This window comes from Sus scrofa, chromosome 10 (genome assembly GCF_054392235.1).
Source record: "Sus scrofa isolate SSC_HxYL_T2T_F1_AM1 chromosome 10, Sscrofa_HxYL_maternal_Yorkshire_Landrace_v2.0, whole genome shotgun sequence".
Classification (NCBI taxonomy): domain Eukaryota; kingdom Metazoa; phylum Chordata; class Mammalia; order Artiodactyla; family Suidae; genus Sus; species Sus scrofa.
In genome coordinates, this window is record NC_139392.1 from 64,663,149 (window position 1) to 64,688,266 (window position 25,118).

At 39.6% G+C, this 25,118-nt stretch overlaps 1 protein-coding gene and 1 long non-coding RNA gene across 22 annotated transcripts in view; one reads left to right on the forward strand and one right to left on the reverse strand.

The window, feature by feature from the left end:
- Positions 1-25,118, forward strand: part of LINGO2 (leucine rich repeat and Ig domain containing 2) — a 1,289,481-nt gene that overhangs the window by 1,233,855 nt on the left and 30,508 nt on the right. The gene's annotated exons all lie outside the window — the stretch shown is intronic.
- LOC146399469 (uncharacterized) overlaps positions 13,043-25,118 on the reverse strand; it is a 31,251-nt gene continuing 19,175 nt past the window's right edge. For 3 of the 4 annotated variants that reach the window (XR_014817797.1, XR_014817796.1, XR_014817794.1), the window contains one exon: positions 21,312-21,744. This is a non-coding gene — a long non-coding RNA (uncharacterized LOC146399469). Of the gene's footprint in view, positions 16,466-21,311; positions 21,745-25,118 lie in introns of those variants that run through there. The other variant, XR_014817798.1, reaches the window with a different exon arrangement.

Consider the following 25,118-nt stretch of genomic DNA (forward strand, 5'->3'; position numbering starts at 1 on the left):
TTTGTAAACTTGATTGTCAGATGATGGTCTTTGTTTATTTGTTTCGGTTTAAGTTTTACTGAAGTATAGTTGATCTATAATGTTGTGATAATTTCTACTGTACAATTAAACGACTCAGTTACACACATACACACATCCATTCTTTTTCAAATTCTTTTCCAATATAGGTTATGAAAGAATACTGGGTAGAGTTCCCTGTGCTACACAGCTGGTCTTTGTTGACCGTCCCTTCCACACACAATAATGTACATATGACAGCCCCAAATCCATTTTATTCCTCTCCCCAACTTGCCCCCTTGATAACCATAAATTTGTTTTCCTGGTCTGTGAGTCTCTTTGTTTTGCAAATATATTCACTTGTATCATTTTATTTTTAGATTCCACATATAAGTGATGTCATATGATGTTTGTTTTTCTCAATCTGACTTACCTCACTTAGTGTGATAATCTCTAGGTCCATCCATGTTGCTGTAAATGGCATTACTTCATTCTTTCTTATGGGTGAATAACATTCCAGTGTATATATGTACCACTCTTCTTTATCCATCCTTCTGTCGATGGACATTTAAGTTGCTTCTATATTTTGGCTATTGTAATTACTGCTGCCATGAACATTGGGATGTATCTATCTTTTTGATATATGCCCAGGAGTAGGACTACTAGATCCTATGGTAGTTCTATATTTAGTTTTATAAAGAACTGCCATACTATTCTCCATAGTGGCTGTGCCAATTTACATTCCCACTAACAGTGTAAGCGGGTTCCCTTTTCACCACACCCTCTCTAGCATTTGTTATTTGTAGACTGATTAATGATGGTCATTCTGATGGTTGTGAGGTGGTACCTCACTGTGGTTTTGATTTGCATTTCTCTAATAATTAGCAATGTTGAGCATCTTTTCATGTGTTTTATGGCCATCCATCCATTTTTAGAGGAATATCTGTTTAGATCTTCTGCTTAATTTTTTATTGGGTTGTTTTTTTATTGAATGGCATGAATTGCTTGTATATGGAAACTAATCCTTTGTCAGTCACATCATTTGTGAATATTTTATCCCATTCTGTGAGTTGTCTTTTCGTTTTGTTTATGGTTTCCTTTCCTGTGCAAAAATGTTTAAGTTTGTCTCATTTGTTTGTTTTTATTTGCATAACTCTAGGAGGGGGATCCGAAAAGATATTGCTGTGATTTATGTCAAAGAGTGTTCTGCCTATGTTTTCTTGTAAGGGTTTTATAGTTAGCATCCAGTCTTACATTCAAGTCTTTAATTCATTTTGAGTTTATTTTTGTATAGAGTGTTAGAGTGTTCAAATATCATTCTTTTACATATAGCTGTCTGTCCACTTACTGAAGAGACTATCTTTTCTCCATTGTATACTCTTGCCTCCTTTGCCATAGATTAGTTGACTATAGATGAATGGGCTTATTTCTGGGCTTTTTATCCTGTTCCATTGATCTATATTTCTTATATGTGCCAGTACCATAACAGTACCATGCTGTTATGCTGACTGTAGCTTTATAGCATAGTCTGAAGTCAGGGAGCCTGATTCCTCCAGCTCCATTTTTCTTTCTCAATATTGCTTTGGCTATTTGGGATATTTTGTGTTTCCATAGAAATTTTAAAACATTTTCTTCTACTTCTGTGAGAAATGTCATTGGTAGTTTGATCAAGATTGCACTGAATCTGTAGATTGCCTTGTGTAGTATAGTTATTTTGAAAATATTGATTCTTCCAATCCAAGAGCATGGTATATCTTTCTATCTGTGTCATCTCTTATTTTTTTCACTAGTATTTTATGGTTTTCAGAATATAGGCCTTTTGTCTCTTTAGGTAGGGTTATTCCTAGGTATTTTATTATTTTTGTTGCAATGATAAATGGGATTTTTTTCCTAATTTCTCTTTCTGATCTTTCATTGTTAGTATATAGAAAAGTAATTTTGTGTCCTGCAATGTTACAGAATTCATTGATGAGCTCTAACAGTTTTCTGGTAGTGTCTTTAGGATTTTCTATGTATAGTATCATGTCATCTGCAAACAGTGGTAATTTTAATTCCTCCTTTACAATTTGGATTCCTTTTATTCTTTTTCTTCTCTGATTGCTATGGCTAGGACTTCCAAAAATATTGAATGTAAGTTCAAGAGTGGACATCCCTGTCTTGTTCTTGATCTTAATTCTTTCAGCTTTTCACTGTTGAGAATGATGTCAGCTGTGGGTTTGTCATATATGGACTTTGTTATGTTGAAGTAGGTTCCCTCTATGCCTTTCTGGAGGGATTTTATCAAAAACGGGTGTTGAATTTTGTCAAAACCTTGTTCCACATCTTGTCTTACTCTCAGTTTTAACTGCTGATTATAGGGCAGCAACTTTTTCTCACATATCTGTGTAACTGAAAATTTATTAATAATCAATATTTTTGTAATTTCTTATCACCACTTGGTGTTGGTCTTATTAGAACATCAGAAAAGTCATAAACATTTCTTTTTTATCGCATTCTTTTTTCCCCCAACTAAATTGGAAGCCTCTTGTGGACCATTATTTCATTGTTACTTGTTTTGAACATAAGAGGAACTGGTAATAGATAGGATCCATTTGTCCATTCTTTTTTTCTACATTTCTCAAGCTTCCTCTTCTCTGCTAGATACTGTCTCTGCATTAAATAATTCCTTTCCACATGCTCTTGCCATTTTCCATATCCGTAATACCTCCAGAAGTGCTTCAAATAAGATAAGAAAAGCATTTGACTGGAGCAGGAGTCTTAATTCTTAGCCATATGTATGACACTAAGGGGGAGTGTATGTGACACTGGGGGGTATTTTGCTACCTTTCTTGGCCTCAATTTCCTTATCTATGAATTGAAGGGGTAAACCAGTTGAGCTCCAAGATTCTTCCTGCTCTACTATTCTGTCACTTGTAATCATCTCTTAAGATATCTTCTGACTGAGGAATTCTATGAGTCTCTGGCTTTATTATATCAGTAGCTTATTCAAGGCTGCTCTGGGCAGCCCTGGGAATCACACAGAGGTACCTTGGGAGCATTAGTGGCATGGGGAGGATGAGAAGGAAAACCCAACAAACCACTTCAATCAGAACAGCTCACTTTGATCTATTTTATATATGGGTCTTCCTAAATAAGATCTTGACTGAAGAATGGATTCTGTTTTTTTTAAAAGAAATTCTGAAAACCTTTCAGAGTAAATTAAGAAATTTCCTTTAAAACTGTGTAAAAAAATATGTTGATGCTGATTATAGTCTAGAATGGAAGATTGAATTGCTCTGTAACAATCAATCTAAAATATTTTATGAAAGTAATTTGGAGTTGTCTTGAAAGTAATATCAGCTTTAGTCACTCTTCAACTAAGAATTAAATTGACATGTCAGGAGAAGGAGACTAGGCAGGTGGGAATATGTTTTACATGAATTTTAGGTACTTTGTAGTGCAGTGACTCTCAACGGAGAGGCTGGGTCAAGTTTCTACCAGGCTACAGCAAAGAATAATTATGAAAACAAATAGTAGTTTGTTATGAAAACAAATTAGTAGTGTGCTTTCTTGGCCGATAAAAAAAAGACTTAACTTTGAGATAATTTCCCCACTTTTTTAAATTCTACAAGCCTACGAAGTTGACTGATTTCATCAGAACTGTTGTTTTATGCTACTTAGCACAGTGCTAGGCTTTCAAGAGGTGATCAATAAATGCTTGTCTGATTAAATAGGGCATCATGAACACAGAGGCAGTTTTCTAGCCATCAAATTATCCATGTGATTAATACAGAACCATCTAAAAATCCCATGTCTTGGAGTTCCCGTCGTGGCACAGTGGTTAACGAATCCGACTAGGAACCATGAGGTTGCGGGTTCGGTCCCTGCCCTTGCTCAGTGGGTTAACAATCCGGAGTTGCTGTGAGCTGTGGTGTAGGTTGCAGACGCAGCTCGGATCCCGCGTTGCTGTGGCTCTGGCGTAGGCCGGTGGCTACAGCTCCGATTCGACCCCTAGCCTGGGAACCTCCATATGCCGTGGGAACAGCCCAAAGAAATAGCAAAAAGACATAATAATAATAATAATAATTTTTAAAAAAATCCCATGTCTTAAGAAAGGGTTTGCTACAATATCTTTATTAAAGAATTCAATCATGGGGTTCCCTTCGCAGCTTAGTATAAACCCAACTAGGATCCATGAGGACATGGGTTTGATCCCTGGCCTTGCTCAGTGGGTTAAGAATCCGGCTTTGCCATAAGCTGTGGTGTAGGTCACAGAAGTGGCTTGGATCTGCATTGCTGTGGCCATGGTGTAGGCCAATAGCTCCCGGTCCGATTCAGACCTAGCCTGGGATCTTCCGTATGCCATGGGTGTGGCTATAAAAAGAGAAAAAAAATGAATTCAATCGAACCCCCCTGACTTAGATTTTTTTCTAATTTCTATGGAGGGAGCCAAAAGGAAGCTAACACCCTGTCTTCCTTCTCTTTTTCTTTCTTCTTTTTCTTCTCCTCCTATTAGGAGTATTAACATTACTACTTGGCTCCATGTTATGGAAGACTGTTTATTGAAGCCTGCCCAATATAATGCTGTTTCAGTTAAAAAAAAAAAAACATTATGAATTAGAAATAAAATGACTTACACCTTGATTTTGATTTGGGACAATGCCATTCTGCCATTTGAGCTCTGCTCCTCTCTCTCATGGTGTAATACAACCCCCTCCAGAGCACCTCCTCAGCTCATGATGCCTCTCACTCACGCCTGATCTTTTCATTGAGCTTATCCTGTTAAGTATCTAAAATCAATATCACATTATTGTTACATACCTAAGAAAGAGGTTTTAGAAAACAATCCAATCACCTCAAAAGCTCATTTCAAGTGCCGTAACAACAATTATTTGACATCACCTCTAGAGGATCTCAGAGTGAGAGAATTTTGTCATTGAAAATCCATTAGTCCCTCTGTTTACATACAATTTCCCCAAACAATGTGCTGGAGAGTTCCCCAAGTCTTTGAAGTCAACATCACTCTCTCAGGTTTGTAACATTCCCTAGGGGATATCCATTATTGCTGCACTGCTTCTCTGATGTTTCAGACAAAGACTTCTGGTAGGGCATCCCAGCAGCCTGGGTGGCAGTCTCTGTTGGGATACACCAGAGGAAACAAGTCACCCACCCATAAATCTGTTGCCTCCAAGGCCGAAACCCCAATGGATTTGCTTCACTTCAGGTCTCTCACACCACCACATAAGCTTTCATGCATGTGTGTGTGAGCACACACATGTACATGTGCACACTCTCAAAATTAGACATTTTGGCTAAGCTGAAGGGGTTTGTGAGGTCAACACTGTCAGTCACCTGGCAGGTTGCACATCCACACAAAGCATAATTGCTTTCTCTTTGCTGTCAGTCTCTCATCCAGGCATTTCTCCAGGATAGACCAGGTGGCTTACACTTTCTGGTTATGGCCTTCCTAATCCATTTTAGTTTCTCTGTCTTGGTTTTTTGCTTTGTTTGTTTAATTTCCAGTCAGGTATACTCATCTGGAATCTGAGGTCCGGGCCCAATGTCTCCCTTTCTCTAGGTATATTTGAGTTTCGTCTCTATAGACCATTTGACAATTTTTTTTTCTAGCTGTACTTGTGAGTTGTGGAAGTTCCCTGACCAGGGATCAAACCCATGCCACAGCAGCAACAAAGCTGCTGCAGTGACAACACTGGATCCTTAACCCACTGAGCCACAAGGGAACTCCCTTCATAGACCTTTTGACTCTTGATACTTCATTCCTAAGTCTCCCTGATTTCTCTTTTCTGTCAATATTTTAACCATCACCAAAAAGTAAGCAGGAACTCCAGGCTGACTCTAAAGTGAGTCTTCTAGTAGAATCTGAGGTACTTAAAGCACATAAGAAATGAATGTCTATCCACTATGGTCTTCTGAGCTTAGTGTATTTTCAGTTTATCTAGTGTGACACATCAACCACTTCAGAATCCAATGGCTTAGTTTAATCATTGATTCTTACCTCTCATGTGCTGGTAGTTATAGGCCTCCATAGGCAGTGCTTGCTTGGGTCCTTGTACACCTGCAGTCAAATTGTGGCTGAGACTAGAGTCATCTGAAGACTCCTTCACTGTCCCTGGGCTGGAATGGCTGGAACAGGTGAGGCCTGGACAGGCATCTCTACATGAAGTTGATTCATTTGGCTCACTTGAGCTTCCCCACAGTATGGTGGTTTAAGTCAGGCTTTTTACATGGTAGCTGGCCTCCCCAAAGTGGGTGTTCCAAGGGGGTCAGGTAGAAGTTGAAAACCTTTGTACAACCTAGCCTCAGAAGTCACATGGCACCACTTTCTCTCCACTCTGTTAGTTAATGTAGTTATAGGCCAGCCCAGATTCAAGTGGAAAGAGTAGACTTTCTCTTTTAAGGGAAATGTGTAAAGGAAAAAAAAAGGTACTGATTGCTGTCATCTTAGAGACAAGCTACCACAGTGGGTATCAAATAAAATGTATTATGGAAAAGCGATACATTATAATTATTTTATTCTTATGGCTGCACCTGCAGCATATGGAAGTTCCCAGGCTAGGGGTGGAATTGGAGCTGCAGCTGCAGGCCTACACCACAACCATAGCAACACCAGATCTGAGCCTCATCTGTGACCTACCCCACAGATTGCAGCAATGCCAGGTCCTTAACCTACTGAGCAAGGCCAGGAATCAAATGTACATCTTCCCAGACAGTGTTGAGTTCTTAACCCACTGAGTCACAGTGGCAACTCCTAATGCATTATAATTTTTAAAACAGTGATTAAATTATAGACTGATGTCCACTTCAGAAAAAAAAACTGTGTATTAATTTGCTGAAATCTATTTAGAACAAATACCTTCAAAACCTACACTTGGAAAGGGGTATCAGCTGCTCCACTGAGCACAATTTAGGAATGAATGACTTGCTTAGTGGCTGGAAAATGACTGCATTAAAGTAGTATCCAACTTCTTTTAGAACTATTATATCTTTTTTTTTTTTTTGGTCTTTTTAGGGCAGCACCCGCAGCACATGGAGGTTCCCAGGCTAGGGGTCCAATTGGAGCTGTAGCTGCTGGCCTATGCCACAGCCACACCCCAATGCTGGATCCTTAACCCACTGAGTGAAGCCAGGAATCAAACCTGTGTCCTCATAGATACTGATCAGATTCGCTTCCACTGAGCCATGATGGGAACTCCACCATTAGATCTTAAAGAGAGAACAAACTACTGGCTTATCTATAGCTTCAGACAAGGTAAACAGACGTAGTTTGGCAAATATATCTTCACTGTGACTAAAACAAACCACAGTGGTTGGTTGCCTGGCACCATAGTAAGTGCACAATAAAAAATTAGGTGTAAGTATTAAATAATAGTGAATCATAGCCTGAGCAGAAACAGTACTTAGTGATTCATTTGTAAATACAAATTTATATTGTAGGCAGGGGTCGGAGACTCTGCAAGGGGAAGGAAACTGCCCAAGGTCACACAGCTTTTAGGAACAGAGTCAGATTGGAGTTTATGCAAACTCAACTTCTCTCTTACTACAGAAAGTATCACATCTCAAAGTGCTTAATGGCCTGAGAATTTTACCTTAAAATGCATGCCATTATATTTCAGCTGGAGGTTTGTTGAATTCTGCAGAGAACAGCTTGACCCTCAATTAATGAGCACATGCATATAAGTCTTTCACATCTGCCAGGCAGGTGCTAATGTGGATAATTAGGCCTGACCTTGAGTAGCTTATATGGTTCACCCAGTTACAGATGTTGCAGCAAGTTGTCCTGGGCTTTGATTATAAAACTAGCAAGAACCAATATGTGTCAGAAGTAACGGATGGTTTTTCAAGGAATCTTGCTGAATGTGTGTATGTGAATATTAAATTCCTTTTAGGGTGATTAAAAGTTCAATTTGGCATATCCCTACACAGGAGGTTCTTTGAAACTTGTGTCCACTAAAGCTGAAAGTAACAGCTATGTATGTGCATGCTGTGAAATTATAAATCAATTTCCTAATAAAATAAGCATTTATTCAGCTTTTTATATGCTTTTAGCCCTAAGGTGACTACTAGCAGTAAGTGGTATCAGATAAAAATCACCTCTCTTTATTTAAGGAATTTATAATTAAATATAGTAGTAACACTAACACATAACAAATATTTAGACACTAAGAAATGATCAGGTATTAACCTATATTCAAAGAGACAGGAGGAGTTCCCATTGTGGCTCAGTGGTAAGGAACCTGACTAATACCCATGAAGACACAGGTTTGATCCCTGGCCTTGCTCAGTGGGTTAAGGATCCAGCATTGCCATGAGCTGTGATGTGGGTTGCACATGTGGCTTGGACCTGGCGTTGCTGTGGCTGTGGTGTAGGCTGGCAGCTACAACTCCAATTCAACCCCTGAGTCCAGGAACTTCCATATGCTGCAGGTGTGGCCCTTAAAAGATAACAAACAAATAAATAGAAATTAGGAAAATGAAAACAAGCTTCCATTTAGAATTTGTTATAGACAGAAAAGATTTTGTGGGTGCACAGCTTGATAGGGACTTTTAATGATAAACAGTATTTTAACAAGAAGAAGTCAGAGTTAATATTGACATACTATTCATGAGGAACCAAGGATAAAACTACAATTATCCCAATCCAGCCTCAAAATGCTAGTTACCACAAAAGAAAAGAAAATCTATTTCCTAATCTAGGATGCATTTGAAACAGCCAAGGAAAAGAGGCATAAATCACCACATGTAATGCATGGTATTAAAAAGACCCTAAATTAATTCAAACGTTAACCTTCCCTCCAGAAAACTGGACAAATGTTAGCATCATCTGTAAATTCAGCACATTAGCCAGTAAATCTTTAGCATTAACAATGGTCGAATGATTAATGCCTCTTATCCAGAGAATTATTGATTCTACGGTTGACTTCCTGTCTAATGACAACATACTCCAGTTAATATAAGGAGAAAATAGTTCCCGTAGTTCCCATACACAGTCTTTTCCGTGGTGTTAAGTTCTATTTACAGGTCGACGTCACCACAGGCCTTTTACAGGAAGTCTGTCAGTTCGCTTTTGTGCTGCCTCTTGTTTATGCAGCGATCCATTTTAGGTAGTGACAGGTCACACAGGGAGTCCTTTACTGAGTTAACATTCCTTCACCAAATTTTCATTTCTTACAAAAATTAAAGAGAAAGCAAAATGGAAACCAACCGAGAGTCCTCACCAAGTTGCAGCAAGTTAAGAATCCACCTGGAGCCTCTGGGGTCTCTGTGGGGAAGCAGGTTCAATCCCAGGCCCAGAGCAGCAGTTTAAGGATCCAGTCTTGCCACAGCAGTGGCATAGGTTGCAAATGTGTCTCTGGTTCAATCCCTGGCCTGGGGAACTTCCATATGCCACTGGTGAAGCCATAAAATTTAAAAAATAAAAACAGGAGTTCCCGTTATGGTGCAATGGTTGACGAATCTGACTAGGAACCATGAGGTTGCGGGTTCAATCCCTGCCCTTGCTCAGTGGGTTAACGATCCGGCGTTGCCGTGAGCTGTGGTATAGGTTGCAGACGCGGCTCGGATCCTGCGTTGCTGTGGCTCTGGCGTAGGCTGGTGGCTACAGCTCCGATTGGACCCCTAGCCTGGGAACCTCCATATGCCCCGGGAGCGGCCCAAGAAATAGCAACAACAACAACAACAACAACAAAAGACAAAAAGACAAAAAAAAATAAAAATAAAAATAAAATAAAATAAAATAAAATAAAAACAAAAAACCCACCAACCAGAAATCTACCACTTTCTCCAATTAATTCCTTTTTATTTTTTTTTTCTTTTGCTTTTTAGGGCCACATTCATGGCATATGGAGGTTCCCAGGCTAAGGGTCAAATCATAGCTGTAGGTGCTGGCTTACACCACAGCCGCAGCAATGCAGGATCCAAGCGTGTCTGCAACCTACACTACAGCTCACGGTAACGCCAGATCTTTACCCCACTGAGCAAGGCCAGGGATCAAACCTGAGTCCTCATGGATGCTAGTCAGATTCATTAACCGCTAAGCCACGAAGGGAAATCCTATCCAATTAATTTCAATCTTCCCTCATTGCCTTCTCATACTTCTCCATATACACATATGTGTCCAATTTTAATTGTTCTTTTTCTCTTACACCATTAAATGTTTCCTAGTTGCTACACCATCTCCTATAATTACTAGTTTTCTGCCTGCATTAATTGCTCCTTCCTCTGTTTTTCCGAAACATGCTATTCTCACCTCTGTTTTAACATTTACCATGTTGTAGAACTACCTTCCTTTTTTTTTTTTTTTTTTAATTTCTTTTCCCCATCTACTGGACTCTATCCACCAAGAGACAATTTCTTTTGCCTCTGCTCTAGCGATTTACATAGGATTCAGTAAATAATTGTTGAATAAATGAATGGCAGTTCATCCATTACTTTGAGCCAGTATGTCATAATCTATGTAACCACTGGTTCTCTGGCTGACATTTAAATGCTTTCTCATTTTTTTTCACTTGTATATAGTCTCTCAAGTACTCAAATTTTAGAAAGCATTTGAGAGCATTGTTAATGATAGTTTAGGGCAAAAAAAACTGGAAGGTGTGTTTTCAGTCAAAATTCATTAAATGGATGGTGAGTTACTTGAGGCCACAGCCAATGGCATTATCATTATCACCTTTGCAAGTAACTTAAAAGAAGCAGAGAAGTAATAGAAATCAATTTGAATACCAAAGGTGGGAATTTCCCATGATCAAAGTGTGGGTCTAGCCAGAGAAAGCAGTAAAAATGAGTGTATGGTTTGGATGACAGCTGGAATCTTGTGGATATTAAGAGATGAGTGAAGGAAAATGGGGAAAAAAAAGACACATTTTTGAAACAGACCACAGCTCAGGTGCTTCATGGCAAGCATCAAGACATACAAGATTTTAGTATGATGGTACATTCCACACAAAATAATGCAAATACCGATCAGGACTTCCTTTGACATAGAAAAAATCATATTCCTGAATTTTTGTCTTCAAAAACTCCTCTACCGTCCCTGCTAGGAGTCTTCTGGGGTGGGAGAGACGGCTACTGGCAGTGTCTGCAAAATGCGAAGTCACAGAGTCCCTGCATTTGCATCATCAATATTTTAGTTGTCTTCCTGTGTGTTTAAAGTTGCCCTTGCTGTTGTCTGTTGTCCCTTTTTGTCTGCATCCTCTTCACGGGCAACCAGTTCCAGCGTTCTAAAAATAAGAATGCTTCCACACCTGGCATCAGCTTGGCCTTGAGAGATAACCACTAATTATGGTTGCCGGTGAAGAGGAGCATGAGGGAAGCTCTGAACTGTCTTTGTTTTGATTTATCATCTGCGCACAGATCTTGAGGGCTTCTGGGGAAACCTCAGAGGTCACCAATCCATTGACTTGTTCGGAGGTAAAAAGGCCAAAGCCAGAGGTGAATCATCGCAAAGAGGAAAAATTAGCCTCTCTCTTATCTTTATAGAGCACGGAAATTCTTCCACTTGTTGATATCTTATGTAGTGGTATGTGTGCTTTACTATAAATACCTTGAGAAAGAAAGTCAGAGCTTAAGCATTAAGATATGTATTCTTTTTCCTAGATTTTTTTTATTTTATTTTATTTTATTTTATTTTTTGTCTTTTTAGGGCCACACCTGTGGCATATCCCAGGCTAGGGGTCTAATTGGAGCTGTAGCTTCTGGCCTACACCAGAGCCACTACAAAACCAGATCTGAGCCATGTCTATGACCTGCATCACAGCTCACAGCAACACCAGATCCTTAACCCACTGAGCGAGGCCAGGGAGGGAACCCGCAACTTCATGATTCCTAGTCGGATTCGTTTCCGGTACGCCACAACAGGAATTTCTTTTTCCTAGATTTTGAATGTGTTGATGGCTCCTCTGTGTTGTATGAGGTTTACCTGGGATGGTCCTGACTTTCTCAAAGGTATTTAGAAGGAAGTAGGCTGAGAAGGAAGCTTGCCCCCTTGGAAAGTGTGTGTTTATACCAGTGGTCCGGCTTCTTCAGCAGAGCAAAGTCAGTTCTCTGTTTTTAAGACAGTGGAGAGAATGGATGCAAGGTAGCAGAATGTCTTAGTTCTACAGGGAGCAAAGTACTTGATGCCTCTTTGTCAGAGATGATGTAGCATATCAGAGTGGCGAACCACCCAGACCCTCTGTCGGACAGACTTGAGCTTTCACCGTTGAATTGTTTTTGCAAGTCAAGAACAGTAGACTATTAGCATTTTAGGAAGGTTCACTCTAATACCTAGAAATGTATATCATCAGCAAAGGTAGCAGGAAGCATGTGCTATTTGCTAAATGAAAGTTATGGACAATTCATTGAAAGGAATGACCACTTCATACATGCTGGAGTGATCTGGTGGAATAATGTAGAATTGAGACTTGACTGAGGCCTCTAAAGTCAGGACTCATTTTCACTCTTCCTTTCTCTTCTCTTCATCCCAGTGAGTTTTCCTAATATCAGTAGCAACATAGAAGCAACAGGCAAATATAGTCAATACTATCATAATAACTTTTATGGTGTATAATGTATAAAAATAGAATCGCTATGTTGTACTCCTGAAACTAATTATAATATTGTAAGTCAACTACACCTCAACAAAAAGAAAAAGAAGCAACAAGGGGAAAACAATAGATGTGAGGACATAAAACTTCAAATCTTGGCTCTACCACTTTCTTGTATGAATTTGGTCAAATGATTTTACCTTTTCAGTTCTCTCTGGCCTAAATGAGAAAAAAAAAATCAGTCTTGTTGGTGTGAGGACTAAATGAGATTGTATATGAAAGAGAGGTGGGATAGTGTTTGACCCACAGTTAACTGTGTCCTTTTGTTCTGGTCATGGGTCTTTGTTTCCAGCAGCACATGACAATACAGTTGCCACGTGAATGATGATGACAATGACAGCCTTCTGGGACAAGCTCATTTCTACCCAAACTATTTCATCCTTCAGTGTTTGCCAGAACCTTCCTTCCATGGTGTAGTTTCTTATAGAGTTCCTGTACACACACACACACACACACAGAAATTCAGTCTGTCATTTATTTAATAAGCACTTAATAAAAAACACATTTTTACTTTGAGAATGAGGCAATGGCTAAGATAAAGTCCCCACTTGAATGGGGGGGGGGGACTTTAAGTTTCCCTTTGGGAAACTAGACAACTAAAAATGAACAAATAAACATATAATACATATAATACAACTCCAGGGAGTGAGAGAGACTTGGAACAACAAGAAATCAGGGTGAGGGGAAAGGCTGATAGAGAAACCCTTGATGGGAGTCTTAGTCTTAATGAAGGAGCAAGCCAGGCAATGATCCAGGAGTTTTCTGGGCAGAAGAAAGAGAGATTGCAAATATCTCAATGTGGGAAAGATCTGGCAACTTTCAGAAATATCCATAAGGAGTTCTTATGGTGGTTCAGAAGTTAAGAACCTGACACAGTTTCCATGAGGATGTGGTTTCCATCCCTGACCTTTCTCAGTGTGTTAAGTATCTGGCATTGTCACAAGCTGCAGTGTATGTCGTAGATATGGCTTGGATCTGGCATTGCTGTGGCTGTGGTGTAGGCTGGCAGTTGCAGCTCCAATTAGACCCCTATCCTGGGAACTTACATATGCAGCAGGTGCAGCTATAAAAAGAAATATCTATATATATATCTCCATAAAGTTAGTGTAACTACAGAAGAGAGAATAGAGGAAGAGGACAGAAAAAAAAAATGACAACATAAGCCTTGTAAGCCTGGTTAAGAAAAAAAAAAAAGTTTCTTCTGTGTACTTAGAAACAATGTGGGGGGAAGAGTGTGGGAAGCATGGACTGATTGCTCTGGATATTGAGTGGAAACTTCAAGGGCTGGTGGGTGAGCAACTACAGAAGAAGGAGATGCAGTCATCTAAGCAAGAGGAAATTATGGCTTGAACTAGGATAGAAATGGTGGAAATAGTGGGAGGTAGTTAGTGTCTCAGGTTTCACTTGTTGAAGACAGAGTAATCAATCCTATTGCTGATGAACTGGATGAGGGGCATGTAAGAGAGAGGAATGAAGGATAGCTCTTGATTTTTGTCTTGAGCCATTGAATGTTTGGTGGCATTTACAGAGATGGGGAGAGTCAGGGAAAAGCAGGTTTCCCAGGGAGGTCACTGGGTTTTGCAGGGGGTAGGATGCCTATGCAAAGAGTTATAAATGAAGCTTGGGTACCTCATTCCAAAAGTGGAGACTCATGGCTCCATAGGATTTTATGGAATCTTTCCAAGGCTAGGATCTAAGCAACAGATAATATCATTCCTGTGTAAAGCCGGGGGCACGCTTCACATATAATCCGATTTCTCCCATGACTGAATTTTTCCTTTTTTGGCATTCAAAGTTAATAATTTCAGAGCAAATATCTTATTTATTTACTGTAACAGCAATCAAAAGCTATTATCTCAGCTGTTCAGGGAATGGTACTTATAAAACTGATGCTGAAAGTCTAATCCATATTTAAACCAATTCATTTTTAAAGAGAGAAATTTCCCTGATTATAGACGTACTCGGCCACCTTGAAAGTGTTTGTCATTCAGATTCAAAACTAAAAATCTCTTACTCAGAAGATCTGATATAACAGAAATCTAACTTGCTGAAAAAAATCATCTCTTTTCTCTCCTTGTAAATATGATTTCAGGTAGGTTTTTGAACTCCATTTTATTGACTAGGAAACTGGGATGTAGAAAAGTTAATGATTACCCCAGGCTCAGAGAACAAGTTTGATCATAAGTGATAACTGAGTGAAAAAAAAACAAGAATTACCATTCCCCACCCCCATTCCATAGAAAACAGCCCCAAAGCAGGTCTGGCTGACTCTGAGTTGAGAAGATCCACAGGGAGGCCTCTTTCTGCCCTTGATCCTCTTGGATGGTGGAAGAACATTCCCAACAAAGACAAAACTGTGCATTTTCTACCTTTGTACACAGATCTCCATCCTCTAGCTCCTTTCACGATAGTCTTAAAAGTCATCATGTCACATATTGTCTTTAAGATGTTGATTTTAGAATATATGATTCTACAGCGCCTAGTTTCAGAGCCTTTGGGGAGAAGGTACTCAAGGAGGAAGCTCTCCTTGCTCCTCTAGCCGAAGTCCACTTGCACCCCCAGCTCCCCTCTGAGTCAGGCCTGCGCTCCTTTTCTTTCTTGGGCATTCTTGAAGCACCTAGAACCTCAGCCTTCCTGCCCATTGTGGGCCCCTCATAAATACTGCTGAATGAATAAACATAACCATGAAGCCCCCTCTCCTAAACATTGGTTAAATTGTTCCCAAACAGCCAGTGTCCAGCCTGAAAGTATTAAATTCATTCCTCTGCTGGCTGTGAATGAATGGCTTACTTCCTCCGGCCTCTCCACCTGTTCCCTGAGTCCCAGGTGCTGACTTCAAAAGGATGCTTCTCGTTTGCCACAAATAATCATTTCTTAGTTTTAGGTGGCTTTTTTTTTTCCCCTCTTTCCTCTCTCTGTCTCTTTTTGCAGGATGTACTGAAGATAGTGTGTGTGAGAGAGAGGATATCACTAGAACTTGTGACAGCAGGCTATCTTCTGTCTTATCCCTCTGGCTGTTCTCTTTCTTTTCCTCTCCAGGAGCCACTTCCAACCCAAGACTTGTATATCATCAGTTTGCCAAACCAGGTACTTCAGTGTCTCACCCAGATAAATACTACCTCCCCCAATGCAATTCCCTTTTTAAAAGAAATTCCTGAGAATAACATCATCTCTCCTCTGTTAAAAATGGTTGTGAAACATTCCTGGTGGGAAGAAGTTTTCAAACTAGAGAGAGAATTGAAAATCATCAATTCCAGTCAATCAGAGTGACAGAAGAGGAGTTCTCTTGTGCTGCAGTGGGTTGAGGATCTGGCATTGTCACTGAGGCTGCTTGGGTTGCTGCTGTGGTGTGGGTTCTTTGGTCTGGGAACTTCCACATGCTGCGGGCATAGCCAAAAGAAAAAAAAAGAATCACAAAATATGCTCAATTCCTTTCATCATCAGCCTCTCACCATTGAAAATTTTATCTCAGGACAGTCTGTTGGCACTTGATATCTCTACCTTCTTTCCACTCTGTTTAGTGGAATATGCAGGGAGGTGGTAGAAAATTACAAGGAGATTTTGCATATACAGGCGACTTTCTCTCACCAATGCCATAATAGTAAAGTAATAAAAATCATAAAGAGTTACAATAATAATAAACACTGAGAACCATAAATATTTACCATCTACTATGTGCCTTACATTATACTAAATGTCTTCTCATAGTTTATGAATCAATCCCAGTAATGCTCCTGGGAGTTAAGTATTATCATCCTCAGTGTACAGACGAGGAAAGGAAAACTCAAGAAGTTGGTATCATTAATGTTCTAGAAGATGCACAGCTACTGTTCAGGCCAGGATTCAAGTCAATGACTTCTTGCATCCAACTGCAGAGGCTTGGTTATCTATAAAAACAAGAGAGATAAAATTGGGGGAGTTCTGACTTTTTATGTTGGATATATACTATGATGTGTATGCCTGATGCCTTGATATGGATCTGATAAATTTTTAAAGACAGAAAGAGTATTTATTTATCCATCCATCCATCTTCATCAAGGTACAATTGATATATAAAAAATTTCACACAATTAATGTATACAATTTGGTGAGTTAGGACATACCTGTATACTTGTGTTACCCTCACTGCAATCCAGGTAATAAATATTTCCATCACCTCCAAAAGTTTTCTTCTGTCCTTCTGTCCTTTGTTTTTGCAGTAAGAACACCGAACATGAGATCTACCCTCTTAGCATATTGCTAAGTACAGAATAATATATTCCTGACTGTATGCATGATCTCGTACCGCAAATCACTGGAACCCACGCATCCTGCATAACTATAAATTTTGGAATATTATTTTGACTAAGTGAAATGATCACACTTTCACATCAAAGCTGATTCAGAATCAAAAGGAAGTGGGAGAAAAAATAAATACATGCTGTGTGTACATGATGCACATAGTTGATATGTTATGACACTCACCGTGAGGAATAAAAATCCGCTGATAGACACACCCTCTCTCCCCATTTGGGAGGAAGGATGTCATAACAGTTCTGCTACTTCATTTCCATGTATTTATACACTGTCAAACTAAAATAATTCAGAGAGTCAAGAGACACATGTGCCTAATTTCTTTTTTGAAACAGAAATGCTTGCTTTAGTTTAGCCTCTCCCCACAAAACACCATGGTTTACAGCTTTTATCTTATCATGAAATACCCCCATTCTCTTCTCCTCCACAACATCTACTATGATAATTACAACTTGAGCAGATCATTAAAACTCTAAGTCTTTCCCCATTTGTAAAATGGAAATACTATTAATACCACCATATACGGTGTGGTAAGGATTTTTAAAAGGAATAGCTGATGAATGTAAACTACTAGATCTCAGTAAACAGCAGTCTTCTCACCCCCCTCTGCTTCTGGAATGTTAACTTCTAGGGCAAGTGCAAGCTATAACATATCTAGTTCATGGAGCTCCCTTCATGGCTCAGCAAGTAGCAAATCTGACTAGGATCCATAAGGATGCGGGGTCAATCCCTGGCCTCGTTTAGTGGGTGGGGAACTGGCGTTGCAGTGAGCTGTGGTGTAGGTGACAGACGCAGCTCCAATCCAGCATTGCTATGTCCGTGGCATAGGCCAGCAGCTATAGCTCTGATTCAGCCCCTAGCCTGGGAACTTCCATATGCTGCAGGTGCAGCCCTAAAAAGCCAAAAAAAAAAAAAGAAAGAAAAAAAGAAAAAAGAAAAGAAAAGAAAAGAAAGAAGGAAAAGGATCTAGTTCAGAGCCAGATGCACAGAAAGAAGATCACCTATGAGCCTGATTTTGCCAGTGTCCTATAGTGGATTTCCATCTCCTTAGCTCAGAAAAGAACAATGCTCATTCTTTTTTTTCAGATGAGGTATATTTGATGTGCCATAATATGTGTTTCAGGTGTACAGCCTAGTGAGTCACAATTTTGAAAGATTATGTTCCATTTATAGTTATTATAAAGTATTGGCTATATCCCCTTGTATTGTACGATATATCCTAGTAGCTTACACGGAGAGCAAACAAGTGGTGACCTATAGGGAAAAGGAAGAGGGTGCTAGTAGGGGTAGGAGATTAAGAAGTACAAACTACCACGTATAAGACAATTCTCTTTCTATAGTCCTCCCAGACTTTGAACCAGACCGCAAAGCTCAGGCATATTGACTATTAGTTTCAACCACGAGGTGGCGTGATAATGAAATGATGTGTTTCCCTTCCAACTCAGAGCTGTGAGGGAAGTTTTGAAGTAGGAATATTTGTACTAAAAGAGACAAATGTTCAGATGAGTCCCTTTGCTGACACCATGGCCCTGGTGAATTCCAGCCATTTGTGCTACAGCTCATTGCTCACCTATTAAAGCCTGATTGGTTCTCATATTCTAGATGCATTGGGAAGGTCCAGATGCAGCCTTCCACTGCTAATCAGATGAAGGCAATGTTTGTTCAAGGCTCAGAAACCTGTGACCCTCATAGATCAATTTCAGAGCAATATTGTGCTTAAATGAACACGCACAGTCCCAGAAACCAAGAATAATTTTAAAACAACTCAAACTAGCATTACTCAATATTATGAAGGGGACAGGAAATCCCTCAGCAATAAAATTTAAAATCCTTTTTAGTTTCTTCCCAATCCATTGCCCCATAGGTATAGCTCTACTTCTCAAGCTGGTAAAAATTCCTACAGCCCCTGTTTTTGCTTCCTTCTTGTTCTCTTCTTTCCTGCCCACTTTTCATTTCTCCACCATGCAGCCCAGGAACTATCCAAAATTATATCTTGCAGAGGAAGAGAAGGATAGGCTCTAATGTTGACCTTACCAGAAATCTCTAGTGAGTAAACAGGGGAAAAAGTCTAGGCAAACTCAAAAATTAATCATTTATACTTCATTATAAACTGGATAAAAGCCTTTTGTCAGATATATATTTGCAAAAATTTTCCAGTCTATCGCTTATCTTTTTTTTAACTATTTCTTTCAAAGAGCAATACTTTTTAATCTTGTTGTGGGCAAATGATAGAGCAATAAAAGTAAACACTCGGAGTTCCCGTCGTGGCGCAGTGGTTAATGAATCCAACTAGGAACCATGAGGTTGCGGGTTCGGTCCCTGCCCTTGCTCAGTGGGTTAACGATCCAGCGCTGCCATGAGCTGTGGTGTAGGTTGCAGACACGGCTTGGATCCTGCGTTGCTGTGGCTCTGGCGTAGGCTGGTGGCTACAGCTCCGATTGGACCCCTAGTCTGGGAAACCTCCATATGCCACAGGAGCAGCCCAAGAAATAGCAAAAAAAAAAAAAAGAGTAAACACTGGCAGGATTTGAAATTGCTTATATTTGGCATATTGCATCCAAATTTATTAAGTAAATGCAATGAACAGTGCTGCAAATCACAAAAGGAATAATGAGATCTGTTCTCAGAAATCACTGAATTGAAAGGTTATGAAGTTTCATTCCATTCCTTGCACCACAGATTAGTTATATGAATGTTAAAAGGTGACTTTATTTCTCTGCTCCCTTTTATTGCTAAGGAAACCAAGGCCTTTATTAGTACAGTGGAATGACAGATGTAAGGTCACATGGGTCAGTGGGTGAGTGGGAAAGCTCTAGAAAAGCAAGAACCACGTCATTATGTTCTTTCATATTTGTGGTACTTACCTGTCAGGGCCTGCCATGTGTAAGCACTCAGTGACTTTGAGAGGAATGAAAGCCTGTACCTGGGCTTCTGAATTCAGAGCAAGTCCCTTTTGGCCAATCCCACTTGATATTCTCACTTCCTCCTTTTGAAATCCCACCCAATTCAGGTGATTGACAGGCATATCTAGTGGATGAGCTTCTGGTATAGAATACCAGTCCTCACCCATTTCATTATCTTGATAATATCTCTACTATTAACTAATATTTTTGAGTTAATATTTAGATCTACAGAGCCTCTAGGTTGCATGTATTTGTCATAACTAGATGGCAAAATTTGCTTCCATTGCTCTGAGATTATTTCTTCATTTTCTCTGAGACATTAAAGGATATATTTATACACTTATTACTTGTTAGCATCATTATTTAGGAAGATATTTCTGGGACTTCTTGGATGTGTTTATTTAGAAATTATGATATTTAAGCGTTATGTGTTTTATAGGCCCAGTGCTTTGTGGAATAATAGAGTCAGAGCCACAGAGAAGAACAAAGTAAGAAAGACACACTATCTGTTGGGTGCTACATCCATGACTGATTGATGACATATATATAGCACTTTACAGGTTACAAAACAGTTCTCAATTATCATGGGAGGGTGGTGGTGTTGTTAACCAGTTTATATATAGGAAGCTGAGGCTGAACATCATTTAAGTGGCCTGCTAAAGATCACAAAGCTGGGTTGGAGAGTCACACCTAGGTATTCTGCTCTCAGAACAACTCTTAAGCCAGGACAGTAGAAAACTTAAGGGTGTATCATCTTTAGCTAGATCACTTAGTATGAGTATCCCAGTTTTGCTTCTTAATAGCTATGTGAGCTGAATAAGGAAAATCACTTAACCTTTTTGTATCTTGCCATTATCAAAATGGAAACAAAATAGAACCTATTGCACTGAGCTTTTAGGAGAAGGAATTAATACATATAATATTCTTAGAACAGAACCATCATGTTAGGAAATACATGCTGGTTCTGTTCCCACTAGACTAAACTGTTTCTCCCATTTCTGGAAATCTCTCCTACATTAGCTCCTGAAGTACATTTCATTCCTTTATACAAAAGAGCTGATTCTTGGCAGCAGCCTGATTATAAATCATGTGTATTATATTTGTGAGGAGGTTGTGAATATGCATCAGACCATCCATTTGAGAACAGGGTCCCAACATGCAGAAGATCCACAGAGACAAAACTCTGAACTCTTAATGTAATCTTCATTAAGGCCCTCCTCAGATAAAATCCCTCTGCTGCAGCAGCTGATTGCCACAGTAACCCTGCCGCCCACAGAACATAATGCAAGCTGTAATTTAAAATTTCATGCAGGAAGGAAAAGTTACCATTTCCTCAGAGTCTGTAGATCAAACATAAGATGAGAATGAAGTGTCTGCCCAGCGTATCAAGCATGGAAGCGGGCAGTGTGGCTTTTGAGTTCTTTCCTAGTCAATTTTATTGATTAAACCTCAAACTATCTAACATTGTTCATGTTGCTTTGATGTCTAAAAATGATCTTTGAACACAGTGAGGAGACAATTCAAACAGTCAGGGAGTAGAAAAACCGCTCAAAATACTGTTGTATTTGCTTTAGAGTGGCTAAAAACCAAGGGACCAAACTGAGTTTCAAAAGGTTTAAGGTCACACATGCTAAACTCTATAACTTGACTCGGAGGTGCCACGTTTGACATGCCAGCCCTTTGTGAAGCTAGATGGACAAGCTGAATGAGGCAGGAGCAGTAGTCCCAGGGTCCTACTGGTGGGTTAAAACAGCTCCTAGGCTGCTTGGTCAGGTGCATTTCCTCGTCATCTTTTAGCCCCTCGTTATCTTTCCTCAAGTCAAACCATGCTCCTCATTCTGCCTCTGGGAAGCCACATGGGCTTGCAGAAATCACATGAACTTCAGGGTCAAAGAAAATCAGTTCTGAATCCCCATTTTCCTCTTCATTAGATAAAGGGCAATTTATCCTCTCTGCTTCAATATCTTTATCTGTAAATGAGATAAAAACAGTAACTTAACAACATCGTTGGGAGGCTTAAACGAGATAATACATGGGAAAGTGTTCAGCATGTACCAGATACTTAAATGTCAGTTCAGAGACAGAGAAATAAAAGGCAGTAATATTAACAGGCTTCTAGAGAAAGAGAACTTCTAGAAAAATAGAGATGAGCATCAGACTTGTTAATAAAATTTTAATTTGACTGAGATCAATGAAACACCCCATGTGTTGACTACAAATACATACTCATCAGCAATCCCAAGGAAAATCTATCAGGGTTATTTCCTTTCATTAAAGAGCAATATAAATATTGATCAAGTCTCCTAATTCACCAGTGGTTTGCTTTCATACCTTACACTTCTGTTCTGCACAGAGGGCACAAATCTTCCACTTACCTTTAGTTCATAATTTATTATGTCACATTAGAAGCTAAACATGAACACAGGGTCCTCATCAAGAAAAAGTACCACTTCAGGAGCACTTCTCCTATTGCCTTATCCCCAAAGCTGCCTGGGCCTCCTCATGGTTGATGTATGTAAGAGCAAAGGGAATATCTTCCCCCACCACAGGAAGGCCAAACTCTTAACTATGAAATCAGAGCAACTGTATGGAAGGATCAAAAGGCAGCCCCCTCACCCAGGACCAAAAGTGAACAGCACATTCATTAATGAAGAAGGAATATTAGGCTTGAGGACACCTAGAGGGCTGGGAAAATGCCAAGGCAAACATCTGTTGTTTCATAAAGATGGATAAAGGCATGCTAATCATCTTGTTAATGGTGAAGATATTTCCTTTCAGTGCAATGGCAATATATTCTGTCTTTTGGACTTAGAAGCAAAAATAATAATAGGATGCCATACTGGATGCCCAGAATCCTGAGTGATGTTTCACCAATGGCTGTGTCTTTCTGGAGATCTGAGAGTCTTAGACTTATCCTGGAAAATGGATTATTAATTAAGGATTTTCTTGCTAGTTCTTTGCCAGGGAAGTGAAGGAATGAATAGCATAGAAAGGGACTGAGCATCTGGCAAGATGAGGACATTCTAGCCAGACCTGTTATCTCTACTTCTGTTTCAGACTGACTTTATTACTATACATTATTGTATTTCTCTTGACTGAACAGCGGTACTTCCTTTGCATCTTCGCCTCTCAGTATCAAAACAAAATTCTTGCAACCAAGTAAAAGATGAACCAAAGCACTCTGAATAGCTAGTGTTGGAAACTGGCACTGTGGACTTTGGGCCCTGTCCCCTTCATACGTCAGCACTGGATGGAACTAGAATCCAGCTTCCTCAATTAGCAAAAAGATGACTTCCCACATGAGATGTGATTCTTCCTTTCAGGGGCCACACTTTTATGGACATAAAACAACACTGGTTTTTTCAGTCGGTTCTCATTTACATTAAGGGTCTGGTTTGCTTAATTCTGAGAAAGAGTTGGTTTTAGTTTTTCCTTTATATGCCTTGGTCCTTTCATATGTGATAATAGAAGTTTTCTACTTGTTATGATGGGATAGCATTCATTTTCTTATTGTCCATGATCTCAAAGGATCACAGTAGAATGTTCTTCCAAATTGTGGAGGCATTGCACAGCTGAGCTAGAGGGGAAGTCAGTGCAGGATTCTGCTCTCTCTAAAGATTATATATTTAATCATAGCTCTGTTTTCCCACTTAGGTAGATGAGTAGCAGTAAGAGAATATAAAACAACATAAAATTTACAAGATAATTTAAAAACCACTTAGTTGGTACAATAATTTTAAAACATATACTTGCACATAAAGCCTTCGATCCTAAAGACCATCCAATTCAGTTCTTTCTGAAAGAACTAAAAAACCAAGAGATACAGTGGCAGTGGAAGATCACCAAGGGAAAGAGTGACCCAGGAGTACACTAACCCTAGATCTTCCCACTTGGCTGCACGTCCTTCACATGCACGTTAAACTCATAGGAAACCGAAATAGGGCATAAGGATTCGTGACCTAAGGGACAGTGAAACAGAAATGAGGATGGCAAATCATGACACAAGAGTTGCTGCTAACTCTGCACTGCTGATCGATCTGATCCTTTTTCCTGAGGAGCCTCTGCACACAGCCTCAGAAGCCTTCTCAACCCATTGTTTTGGGTACATTACCATGGATTAGATCTGTTGCACAATGAGAAGCATATTTCCTATTTCTGGTTTAACAATTAAGTGCATGGACATTAGAATTAACTCAGGTTCAAATTCCAGTTCCACCATTCACACTAGCTGTGTGATCTTAAACAAGTGATGTAACATCTCTAAGCCTTGGGTTCTTCTGTAAAATAGGAGGTATGTTCACTCCCCTGTCAGGGTTGTTAGATGATGTGTGACGTGCTTAACACAGTATATGGCACAGAGTAAGCTCTCAATCAGTGATATTATCCAAAAGGAGAGACCACTTTCCAACTTTACAGCATTAGGTTTAGCCAAACATGGGTGAGGAGCGTTTTATGGAGCTATTCAATGGGGTTTTGGGCCTTTTCGCTAGATTTTATATTAAAAATAATAATGAATCTAAAAGAGACCTCCATTTAGCAATACAATCTAGCTGGTAGAACCTGTTTGTCTATTTACAGTGCTCAGTGTTCCTTCAAAGTATCTGTGGCAGCAAACTGCAATTCAGCTAAAGAAGGCTCATTTAGAGACTAAAGAAGCCTGAAAAGTTTCTAGAATTCAGGAAGGAATCAATGTCAGAGCTGAATCTGGAGATGAGGTGCTCTTACATCCCATTTCAGGAGCAGAGGGTGCAAGAGACAAAAACACAAGTATGGCCAGGTCAGAAAGTTTCTTTGATTAGATGCCCTTCCTAGAGACACTGTGCAGGAAGAGGGAGCTAAAAGCAGTCAAGCACACACTCAACTGAACCAAAAATGATGTTTCCATTGCCACCCACTGGGGCTTGTTTGCAGAGCCTGAATCTGGGGCAAACAGCTTGCCACATCTCTTAATGCCTCATCTCAACATGCCTTGTCTCAGCATTTACTTAATTTGAGATCTTTTTCTTTCCTATCGGAAACGGTTGCAGTCACTCTTTGGCATGAATTGTTTTCTGGAGAGCATGGTGTCAATGCGAGCTTGTCAGACAGTTGTCTTGGGTGGTGGTGACATATTCAAGCTCCAATGGGACAGGAGGAGCCATTCAGATAATCACTTTAAATATTTCACTAACACAGTAGGAAAGATTTTAAAACTATACTGAGACAGGATTGCTGTTTGTCGTACTCACCATGCTTTTTTTTTATTTCTAATGAAATTTGTCTTCTGATGCTATGGCATCAAGAACTCTCCCTAGAATATTTTCATTTGTAAAAGATGCCCCTAAATGGTTTATTTTTATTTATA